This window comes from Silene latifolia, chromosome 2 (assembly GCF_048544455.1).
Source record: "Silene latifolia isolate original U9 population chromosome 2, ASM4854445v1, whole genome shotgun sequence".
NCBI lineage: Eukaryota > Viridiplantae > Streptophyta > Magnoliopsida > Caryophyllales > Caryophyllaceae > Silene > Silene latifolia.
The window spans coordinates 100,548,092-100,561,149 of NC_133527.1; the positions used below are offsets into that span (position 1 = coordinate 100,548,092).

Sequence of the window (13,058 nt, forward strand, 5' to 3'; positions counted from 1 at the left end):
ACTCTGTGGGCAGTGGCTATGACTTCTTAAGGCATAGGTCTCAGGTTGTGCCTTGGCATCAGTTTATATGGCACTCTTGGACTGTGCCTAAGCATAGATTCTTGGGATGGTTACTAGTTAGGAAGGCTTTGCAGGTTAAGGATAAACTGGTGGCTCTGGGGATTTGTCAGGATGATCTTTGTTTGCTGCGGGCGGTGCCACCGAGACTCATGAGCACTGTTTGAAGATTGTGAATACAGTAAGCGTATCCTTATGGGGATGGCAAATCTCTGTAATGTTTCTTTACCAGGTGGAGATATATTGCAGGGGTTCTGGCAGCAGGGAAGGACTCAAGTGCAGAAGAGTGTGCTCATGTGTGCGTTTACTGCATGCTTTTACTTTATTTGGAAGCAAAGGAATACTGTTAGATGTGAGCAGGTGTTAGTGCATCCTGACATTGTTGTTAAACAAATTCATCAGGTTGTAAAAATGAGAATTAGGGTGTTTAGTAACCAAATCCTGGGTATGGATAGGGTTTGGTTGCAAAGTACTGAACTATGTAAGTAGAGACTTAGTCTCTGAAATATGTCTGTATGCAAAATTGTAGGTTGTAATAGCCTTGTTTGAGCTTAATGGAAGTCTTACATTTCATCAAAAAAAAAAAAGTATGAATAGGAAGTAAGAACTAAAGACCAATCCTACAAGAATAAAAAGAAAGTGAAGAAAAGGATTCTGAAGCAGAACCCGAGCGGCCAAACAGGCAAGACGCCCGTCCAGAATGACAATCCCAGCGTCCAAGCAACAAAGACGCTCAGATTCCTCTACGACAATCCGAGCGGATTTGCAAAAAGACGCCCGTGCACCCCCCTCAAGAATCCGAGCGTCTTCCCTTCCTGGACGGACGAACCGCAACGTATTCAGCCGAGATACTCATCCCTCCAAAAAGAGTAGCATTTCCCTGCTTAAAACTCAATAATGTAATTACTAATTTAGCCTTAGTTAACCTAATGAAGCTCTACTATATATATACCCCATTTGTAAATAATCATGGTATAGAGTTTTAGATGAGGCTAAGCCTCCACATTAGAAATTCCTCTTAGATTCAATTAGGAGTAGATTAGAATAGATTACTCTTTAATCTTTCCGAAAATTACACATTAATCTTTCCTTAATTATTGTTCAAGTTTATTATTCAAGTTTAATATTGGGTTATTGAAGATTATTGGGTTATTATTGGAGAATTGATAACTCTTCATCAATCAATCAAGTTCTCTTCTTTTATTCTTTGCTTTATTATTTGGAATCATCTCAAGTTTGGTATAATTCTTTTACCCTTTACTCTTTGTTGTTTATTTCCTCATTCTCTTATCATGTTTACACTTGTTGTGATGATTGACACCATTAATGACATGTTTACCATGATAATAAGTGAGTAGTCTCTTAACTAGGATTAATGGATAATTAGGGGAAACCAACATGGGATTAATCATGCTTAATTTAATATGTTTTCATAATTAGTTTGCTTGCTTATTGTGATGTCAACCTATGCACATGTTATGTTTGATGAAATGCTAAGCCTATGAATCCTTGCATTTTTACCATCTCTTATCTACTCAACTTGACTTGTAAGATATAAACCAACTCGAGTCTTGATAGACTATGCATAGAAGTTGAATAGGAGGAAAGTAAGTCGACTTGTAGGTGTTGTACAATCTAATCAATTCGGCTCCGGGACCCAACTCTTCCTATGAACCGTAAGACATAAACCAACTCGGTTCCTCCAAAACATTAATTGCTTGTAACTTTGTAAACATGATTGTATGATCAACACCATGAATCCCCTATGACCCCATGACATCCTAGTGCTTTTAGTCATTTGTTTACATCTCTTAGTTTATTGTTTGCTTTACTTTATTACTTTCATTAGTTTAGAATACAACTACAAACCCTATCAATTGTGACACTAGCTTAAATTGAGATAGATAGACTTGGAACCCAAAGCACACCGTCCCATGGATCGACCTCGACTTACCGCTAACTAGTTGTTTGTTGAGTATTATAAATGTGTTTTGATTGGGTGTACAATGACACGCCCACGTCCAACAACTATCACCACATCTCCACACCAACACCGCCGCAACAACGCCCATACTCCGATGATCAGCAGATAACAAATAACACAAAACAATCATGTCTTAAACAATGAACAGTAAACTGAGTAGGGAAAACCCTACCTTGCAATCAACAGTAGAACGAAACTCGAACAATCAGAAAGGCTCCTCTACGAAGTCTTCTCCTATACAATAATCATATAACACAATTACACATTGCACAATCCCCCGTATCTCCCAATTCCATAAATACAATACGCCCAAAAGAATACAAATGACACGGAAATGAAACTTACCAACAGTAGAATAAGAGATTATACGCAAGGACCACGATAATTGCACACACAACGAGATTAGAGGATGATTAGGGAGTGATTAGGGTAATCGTAAGATGATGAGGGTTGAAAATGATGTTTTAGAAACTGACGCGGAATATAAAATAACCCTAAACATTCCCTAATCAAACCGTTAAAATAAAACTTCGCCAGACCGGATATTCGGTCGAGTAAAGTTTATACTCGGCCGAGTATCCTCTACTCGGTCGAGTATTCACTATACTCGGCCGAGTATTCCTCGGCAAAACCAAAACAGACCATATCAACAGCACTACTCGGCCGAGTAGGCTCTACTCGGTCGAGTAGTCACCAAAGAAAATTCGTAGTATTACAGGTATCTTGAGCCCTTTGTTCCTTTCTTCCAACGTGTCGGCTGGATCAAGCTCTACATCCTTCGATCGAGACTTCTTTCCTCTCGAACGAGGTCTTTCAGGTAAAATTACACTCGATCGAGCACTAGCAGGCTCTCGATCGAGATCTTCTTTATCATCATCACTCGATCGAGCAAAAATATCACTCGATCGAGCAGAATCCTCAATAAAATCACTCGATCGAGCTGTTTGTTTTACTTGATCGAGCTGTTCTTTTTCCTGGTCATTAAATCGAGCAGAAATTCCACTCGATCGAGTCCTTTCTTCAGCTTTTTCACTCGATCGACCACCTGAAACCAGTCGATCGAGTATCCTCTTTGTCGTCAGCTCTTTTTCATCAACAGTACACTGTTCATCAGCAGTAATTACTTTCCTCGGGTCTGATTTCATCAATTCTGGTCCCTCATAAGAACGACCGCTTCTCAGATTTATTAAATTCACCATCTCGTGTGGATTCTTATCACCTTGTGACGGTAAATGACTCTACTTCCTTGTGGACTGGTTCGCGGCTAACTGAGCAACTTGAGTTTCAAGTGACTTAATAGATGCTTCTTTTTGTTGGTCACTTAGTTGCCATTGCTTTGTCAAGGACTGCAACATTGTCTTCAATTCAGCTAACTCGCTTACCCCACCTGAGGATGATGCACCGTGATTGGGTGTATGAAAGGAAGGAGGCTTTTGAAAGCCTTGTTGAGCCTTATGAGGAGGGACATATGCCTACTGCTGCTGCGGAGGAGGGGTGGGATTAAGCATATTTTGACTTTTCCACCTCAAATTGGGAAGGACCGTCCCTTGGTTATTATAATAGGAACCCCCTCCTTGCCTGTATTGTTGAAAAGCAAGGACTTGTTCCTTCTCTGTAAGAAAGTCAATAGCAGTATGACCGTCGTTGCTCCCACACCTCTCACATGTGATGGTCTCCCCTCAAGTAAGCAAATGGACCGTCTGAGGCTCCCCAGCAGAATGCAGCTCCAATTTATCAAATCGGGCATTCATGGCTTCCAGCTGAGCCACAACTACCTTATCGACTGTGTGAACTGTTCGAATACCATCCCTCGGGTTCCCATACTCAGCACAATGGGTCACCATCTCCTCAATAATCGCCCATCCCTTATCATCATCAGTATTCTTTTGAAATCTTCTGTTGGATGAGGCATCAAGTATGGATCTGTGGTCATCGTAAAACCCATTGTAGAACTGATTGGACAGAAACCACGGATCAAAACCATGGTGAGGAAGGGACCTCACCAACCTCTTGAACCGGCACCAAGCCTCATAGAAAGTCTCATCAGGTGCCTGCTTGAAACTAGTGATCTTGGCCCTCAGCTGATTGGTTCGCTGCGGATGGAAATATCTCTTATAAAAAGCAAGAGCAAGGGTCTCCCAGTCTGTGATCCCCGTGGCCGCAAGGTCTAAGTCAGTCAGCCACTCCTTGGCTGAGTGAGTCAAAGAAAAATGAAACAACACCTCCTTAATCTTGTCTTGAGTTACCCCCTTTGTGGCGGGGATAGTAGAACAGTAGTCCGTAAAGACCTTCATATGCTTCCTCGGGTCTTCACCTGCCACACCTCTAAAGAGATTTCTCTCCACCAAATTGATATAGGACGGACGGATGTCAAAAGTATTCCCATCCTCAGTCTGGAGATTGAAACCCTTAGGAATAGATGATGCTTTAGGCTCCGAATGACTTGCAATATTCGGCATCTTTACTGGTTGGTTTACAGAACTGAGATTATCTTCTACTAAAGATTTATCTTATGTAAATAGGAAATGCTGAAGCTCGGGTTCGAAAGTACTCAAGTCTTCCTTTCGTGATTCTCTTTGCAGACCGAGTCTATGCCTGAACAGTCTCTCTAGCTCAGAATCAGCTGAAACTAACTCCAGCCTGTTTGACCTGGGCATACACAACACTGAAAGAAAATAAATAAGAACTGTTTCAAGGAATAAGAATTCCCTGAGACGGATAAAATAAACGAAACAAAAAACAGATAGGGCAATTGCCTCCCCGGCAACGGCGCCAAAATTTGACAGGGCAGTCGTATACCTATCAAAAATAACTAACTAAACTAACTATATAGCTAAGAATGTCAGGTCGATCTTCTTAGGGAGGCAAGATATCTGTAAAGAGTCCGTCTATTTGGTCACAAAATGGGGGGGGGGGGGGGTTTATAATTGATTTTCTAAACTAAAAGGTGTAAAAGAAAGAGAAACAAGGAAAGAGCAGTGAAGGCAGAAAATAGAGATAAACTATCAATGAAGAAGGGACATGTCAGGATTTCAGTTCACTATGGTAGTTCAGTGACTCAACTGCAAATAGTCTAGATAAATTTGTAACACCCCCATACTCCAAGTGCCTTACCAGGACCACTCAGGTATAAGGATGCTACCATCTCGGTTACCCGAGGCAATGATAATCAAATAAACAATAACGAAACAACATTTAAATAGAAATACTTTAGGGAAAGGTTACAATCTCAAAACCAAATCCAAAATACGAATACATGTTCTCAAAACCAACTGTCTACTGAATTAACTGAAATGTTTATTAACTACTAAGCTACAGCGGAAGACTTCTATCATCAGACGGTGGCACATCCCAGCTATCCCAAGAACTCGACTCATACCGCTCAATAATCGCTCACCATCCCCGAATGGATCACCACGCTTTTAAAACATTAAACGGGGTCGATACTAATCAAACAATTTATATAAACCAACAATACAAAGAAACAAACAGCTCAACCATCACGGATATTCTCTAAACTCCAAACCCAACTCCACAATCCCGACTACACACTAAAGTGTGTAGCCCTCGCCCAGAGTGCCCATCGCAACAGTCACTCCTCGCGCCAGATGGGGGACCGCAACCGTTCCCACCTAAGCCCCGCTCAGCTCCATCGAGCGATAAACCCAAACCCATTAATGTGCACATCCCTTCTGTGGCGGGTTCCACAGAAGGCGAATCATGGGCGTGAAGCCACTCCCGCAAGTGATTCCACTCAGCCAGGGACGCACCCCGAAGAACACAGACAGATACAATCAATCACAACTACTATCAGCAACCAAACCCAGCAATCGTCACAATACGAGTATGATAATATTCAACGACCACAAAATGCCACAACACATTATGGGACTAATACTGAGTAGGAAAACCCTACCTGGAAAGCACAACACAATCAGACGATCTCACAGCTGATATCAAAACGCTTCCCCTACGAATCCTCCTCCTAACATACAAGCAAACAATCACTACCAAGCACAAAATAAAACAAAACCCCCAATTCCCAACATTAGGGTTTAACTAACTTCAATGAAATACTATAAAAACGGTACATAGATCTTACCCTCGACGCAAGGATCACAACGGTACAAAGAGAGATAAAATCCGACCTTCCAAGTTCCGGGATTTACCAACAATGTGATTGATGCGAAGAACGTAGTTTGATTTCTCTCTTTGAAAGTAATTAGGTTTTAAAAGTGTTTAAATAAAAGTGACGGAAGTTATTATATACTTAATCGCATTATTAACAAAACCCGAGAAATCATCCCCCGTAAACCGGCTACTCGATCGAGTAGCCGAGGTACTCGATCGAGTGCCCCCTTACTCGATCGAGTATCTACGTTACTCGATCGAGTACCCAACAGGTCAGAAACTATTTCAAACTGCAACTCACCCTTACTCGACAGAGTAAGGCCTACTCAATAGAGTACCCAGAGACTCATAAATCCATAGTATTACAGTCTTCCCTCCTTAAAAAGAACTTCGTCCCCGAAGTTTAAACCACAACAAAACAAAGACTCGCACTACAACACTCCCGACTCAACAACCAAAACAAACTCAACATAAAACATGTTACTAACCCAAACTCAACCCGACTCAACGACAACAACCATACCGACACAACATAAAAAGGGTATAAAAACTCTTAAAAACACTTTGCGATCATCTCCTACCCCCCTAAAAGAAACAAGGTTACGTCCCCGTAACCATACATACCTGATCAAAAAGAAAAGGGCAACGCTCTCTCATAGCCTCCTCTGCCTCCCATGTAGCTTCCTCAGTCTCGTGGTTAGACCAAAGGATCTTAAGCAAAACTGTCTCACCACTCCTAGTTTTCCTAACCTTCCGGTCAAGAATCTGCTTAGGTACCTCAAGATATGAGAAGGACTCATCTAGCTCTAAGCTCTCTGCCTCTAACACATGTGATGGGTCACTCACATACTTCCACAGCTGCGACACATGAAACACATTATGCACTCTCTCTAATGCAGCTGGTAGAGCAAGACGATATGCAACCTCTCCAACTCGCTCTAAGATCTCATAAGGCCCGATGAACTTTTGACTTAGCTTGCCTTTCTTCCCAAATCTCATAACCCCACGCATAGGAGACACTTTCAGAAGAACCTTATCCCCAACCTGAAACTCTATATCCCGGCGGTGTAGATCTGCATAACTCTTTTGCCTATCCTGAGCTGCTCTCATCCGTTTCCTGATCATCTTAATCTGTTCAACCATCTCATGTACCATCTCTGGTCCTAGAACCACTGCCTCAACACTGTCGTCCCAACAAATCGGACTCATGCATCTCCTCCCATATAAAGCCTCGAATGGTGCCATGCCAATACTAGTGTGATAGCTGTTGTTGTAAGAAAACTCTATCAAATCCAACCTCTGTTCCCAGCTACCACCAAAGTCCATCACACAAGCTCGTAACATATCCTCAAGAGTTTTGATTGTTCTCTCAGTCTGACCATCTGTCGCAGGATGAAAAGCTGTACTCATCTTCAAAGTTGTTCCCAAAGATTCCTGCAACTCTTTCGAAAACCTTGAGATAAACCTCGCATCTCTGTCAGACACTATGTCCTTAGGGACTCCATGTAACTTAAGCACATTCTTTCGATAAGCCATAGCTAATTGTGCTTTAGTCCATGTATCTTTCATTGGCACAAAGTGAGCTGACTTGGTCAGTCGATCCACTATTACCCATATCATGTTGTTACCCTGTTGACTCTTTGGCAAACCCACGATAAAATCCATAGAGATGGATTCCCACTTCCACTCAGGTACCTCTAAAGACCGAATCTTACCTTGTGGTCGTCGTTGTTCCCCTTTAACTCTCTGGCATGTCAAACAACGGGCCACAAACTCAGCTGTTTCTTTCTTCATCCCAGGCCACCAAAACGTGTTCTTCAAGTCCTTGTACAGTTTTTCACCACCTGGATGTACTAAATAAGGTGTACAATGTGCCTCTGTCATGATAGTCTTTTTCAGCTCCTCATCATTAGGGACACATCACCTACCATCGAACCTCAAACTACCATCTGTATGAATAGAAAAACGAGACACTGTCCCTTTCTCTACTTCAGCTCTCCACTCAACCATCTTAGGATCTAAAGCATGTTTACCTCGATTATCATCATAAAGATCAGGCTGTACTGTCAAATCTCCCACAGCATCCCCTCTCTGCATCATATGTATCCCAAACTTCCTCACCTCATCTCTCAACCTCATCAAAGATAGAGCTGTACACAGGGAATGTACACTCTTCCTACTCAAAGCATCTACAACAACATTGGCTTTCCCTTCATGGTAGATAATATCCATGTCATAATCGCCAATCAGCTCCATCCACCTCCTCTGTCTCATGTTCAACTCCTTTTGAGTGAAGATGTACTTGAGACTCTTGTGATCCAAAAATACCTTAAAGGTCGTCCCATAAAGGTAATGTCTCCAAATCTTGAGAGCAAACACCACTGCACCCAACTCTAGATCATGTGTAGGGTAGTTCTCCTCATACGGCTTCAATTGCCTAGAAGCATAGGCAATCACCTTACCGTTCTGCATCAACACACATCCCAACCCATTCTTTGAGGCATCTGTATAAACCTCAAAGTTCTCGATCCCTTCAGGCAATGCTAAGATAGGAGCTGTGGTCAAACGCTCCTTTAATGTTTGGAACGCCTTCTCACAACTCTCATCCCAACGAAACCTGCTCTCTTTCCTCATCAAAGCTGTCATAGGTCAAGCTATCTTGGAGAAATCTTTCACGAACCGTCTGTAGTATCCAGCTAAACCCAAGAAACTCCTGATCTCAGCAACATTCTTTGGTGCTTCCCACTTTGTCACTGCCTCAATCTTTGCTAGATCCAAAGCTACTCCCTCCTTAGAGATCACATGCCCCAGAAAAGCAACTTTCTCTAACCAGAACTCACACTTGGAAAGCTTAGCATACAACTCATGCTCCCTCAAAGTCTGAAACACAATCCTCAGATGCTCCTCATGGTCCTCCTTAGTCTTAGAGTAGACTAATATGTCATCGATAAACACCACCACAAACTTGTCCAAAAACTGTCTGAAGATTCTGTTCATCAAATCCATAAACACAGCCGGTGCATTAGATAACCCAAACGACATCACCACATACTCATAATGGCCATACCTCGACGTGAAAGCTGTCTTAGGTATGTCCATCTCTCTAATCTTCACCTGATGGTACCCCGACCTCAAATCAATCTTAGAAAAGACCGATGCACCACTCAACTGTTCAAACAGGTCATCTATCCTTGGCAAAGGATACTTGTTCTTCACCGTCACTCGGTTCAGCTCCCTGTAGTCTATGCACAACCTCAAACTTCCATCTTTCTTCTTCACGAAAAGAACTGGTACTCCCCACGGCGATACACTAGGTCTACTGTATCCCTTCTCTATCAGATCATCTAACTGTTTCCTGAGCTCCTTCATCTCTTTAGGACCCATCAGGTACGGTGCCTTAGAGATTGGCCCCCTCCCCGGTTTCAACTCAACTGTGAAATCTATCTCCCTCTTCGGTGGCAACCCCGGAATCTTCTCTAGAAAAACATCTGCAAACTCTCCCACCACCGGTATCTGTTCAACTATCGGACTCTCTATCCGGTCATCTCTCACATGGCATAAGATCAAAGGACATCCCTTCCTCAGATAAGACTTCAAGGTGACAGCTGCAATCAACTTAACTTTGGGTTTGACTATAAACCCACGATAAGACACACTAACACCCTTAGGCCCTCTCAAAGACACTTTCTCTTTATGACAGTCTATCTTAGCTCTATACTTTCCCAACCAATCCATCCCACTATCATCTTAAAACCGTCAAAAGGAAACTCTAGCAAGTCTACAGGTAGGTCAACTTGCCCAACTATCATAGACACATCTCTAAACAACCTCCCACATGATACAGACTCACCCGAAGGTATAAAAACTTTCTCACTCACAGACTCATATACCCTCAAACCCAACCGTTTAACATGACTCAAATATATAAACGACTGAGACGCCCCCAAATCAAACAAAACAAAGGTATGAATACCGTTAACAAGAAAAGTACCAGTGATAACATGTGCATCATCCTCGGCTGCTTTCTTGTCCATCATGAACAAATTTTCCACTCGGTCTTCTCGTCCACCTCCCCGGACAAGATCTTGGTTGATGTGGTCAACTTAGCACCCGACCCCCGGTTGTTGTTGTTGTTGTTCGTAATCGGTTTCGATAAGAATTACCGCCATTGCGGTTACCTCCACCCCGATAGCTCTAACTTCCCGGTTAGACCACGACCCGACGGTCTATTGCTCGCATAACTCGTGCAGTCCCGGAGAATAGCTCCCCGAGCCGATCCCCGAAAGCTCTCGGTGCACTCGTGCACTCATGTCTCTTGTGGCCTACACCGCCACAACCAAAGCAAGTCATCCCCCAACTACCACTACTACTCCCACGGCCACGCCCAAAGGAAGCCCCAAAGATCGAACCCCGACCCAAGAAAACCCTCTAGCTTGATTGTGGTTGCCTTTCTTGTGACTAGATTGGCCACCACCCTCACTCTTAGCCTTTCTTTTCTCAACACCCACTCTCTCCTGAGCCATCTCCGCCAACCTCTCAGCTTTCCCAGCCTTCTCATAAGCTTCCTTAACATCAGTAAGGACTCCCACAGGTAGCTTATCCATGATCTTAGGGGTCAACCCCCTCTCAAACCTCAGCGCCAGTTTCTCCTCACTCAAACCCATATCCTCAGCATACCTAGACTTCTCATTAAACTGCTTGTAGTACTCAACAACTGACATATCAGATGTCATCTTAAACCCATCAAACTCCTCTCTCAGCTTACTCCTCACATGTTCCGGTACAAACTGTTTCCTCAAAGCCCTCTGAAACTCTTCCCAAGGTATAGCAGGTAAGACCTGGTTCGCATACATCTCCCTAGCACTCGCCAGCTGCTTCCCTCAGGTAGAACGCAGCTTGTTCTACTCTCATCTCATCAGGACAGTGAACCAGGTCTAGTATATTCTCCATCTCACGATGCCAGTTGTCAAGAAGGTTTGGTTCCCCGGTTCCCTTGTACTCTTTTGGGTTAAACCTCGCTATATAGAGACTGATCTTAGAGTGATCAACCTCCTTATCCTTATCTTTTCCCACTTTCTTTAAGGCCTCAGTAAGAGCATCCTGGTGCTGCAACATCTTAACGATATCATCTATGTTCATGGTCTAAGCTCTCGCATAAAAAGCGTTTCTCTTGGGCGGCATCTTGAAACTATATAAGAAAGGGTAGACATAAACATACGCACTAAAACCTCAAAACACGAAAGCGGACTGCCCAGAACACACTCGATCGAGTGCCTAAACCTAATCGATTGAGTAAGAGGCTACTCGATCGAGTGCCCACCATGCTCGATCGAGTGCCCCGACATCAGACCCCAAACAGACCATCTGATCTCTAACATACTCGACCGAGTAGCCAGGCTACTCGATCGAGTGACCTCGTACTCGATCGAGTGCCCGAGGTACTCGATCGAGTGCCCAAAATCACGATTCTGGTTGCAAAATCGTCAAATACCCACTCGATCGAGTCAGACCCACTCGATCGAGTCAGACCCACTCGATCGAGTCATGCTAACTCGAATATGCTACCCGCATGCTATATCATATCCCAACATATTACACAACTTTATAAACTCAACATTATACTATAGTTAAGCATGCGATTCTACCAAGCTTTTCATATGATCAGTAAAACAATTATATCATTTTATCAAACGCCACATAGTAAACATCCAACATGCTTCATGTTCAAACAATAGTTCTATATACTGCATCATCCTTTCCTTCACAAACTCAACCTCCTACTCCAAACATCCAACAATTACAGCATACATCACCACATTCACATGCAAACTAACATACATCACATACGACCTTGACATATACCCCCCATGTGACCGGTTCAAAATTGTAGGGCGAGCTCGCGACTTTAGGACGTCTCCCAAGCCTTTGCATTAGCTCCTACAACCTTTACCCCGGGTTCATTTTAATTGACTCCCTATATTCATTGGATTCATTGTTTACAAGTTTCAGGATCGTCGCTCTGATACCATTTTGTAACACCCCCATACTCCAAGTGCCTTACCAGGACCACTCAGGTATAAGGATGCTACCATCTCGGTTACCCGAGGCTATGATAATCAAATAGACAATAACGAAACAACATTTAAATAGAAATACTTTAGTGAAAGGTTACAATCTCAAAACCAAATCCAAAATACGAATACATGTTCTCAAAACCAACTGTCTACTGAATTAACTGAAATGTTTATTAACTACTATGCTACAGCGGAAGACTTCTATCATCAGACGGTGGCACATCCCAGCTATCCCAGTAACTCGACTCATACCTGCCCAATAACTTCTCACCATCCCCGAATGGATCACCACATATTTTAAAACATTAAACGGGGTCAGTACTAATCACACAATTTATATAAACCAACAATACAGTAAAACAAACAGCTCAACCATCACAGATATTCTCCGAACTCCAAACCCAACTCCACAATCCTGACTACACACTAAAGTCTGTAGCCCTGCCAGAGTGCCCATCGCAACAGGTCACTCCTCGCCGCCAGTGGAGGACCGCAACCGTTCCCACCTAAGCCCCGCTCATCTCCATCGAGCGATAAACCCAAACCCATTAATGTGCACATCCCTTCTATGGCGGGTTCCACAGAAGGCGAATCATGGGCGTGAAGCCACTCCCGCAAGTGATTCCACTCAGCCAGGGACGCACCCCGAAGAACACAGACAGATACAATCAATCACAACTACTATCAGCAACCAAACCCAGCAATCGTTACAATACGAGTATGATAATATTCAATGACCACAAAACGCCACAACACATTATGGGACTAATACTGAGTAGGAAAAACCTACCTGGAAAGCACAACACAATCAG

The 13,058-nt window shown here is 43.1% G+C and overlaps 1 non-coding gene across 1 annotated transcript; it reads left to right on the forward strand.

The window, feature by feature from the left end:
* Positions 1–4,018: 4,018 nt before the first annotated feature.
* On the forward strand, positions 4,019–4,124 carry LOC141645140 (small nucleolar RNA R71). Its single transcript, XR_012544727.1, has one exon. It is a non-coding gene; the product is annotated as a small nucleolar RNA R71 (small nucleolar RNA).
* Positions 4,125–13,058: the final 8,934 nt, after the last annotated feature.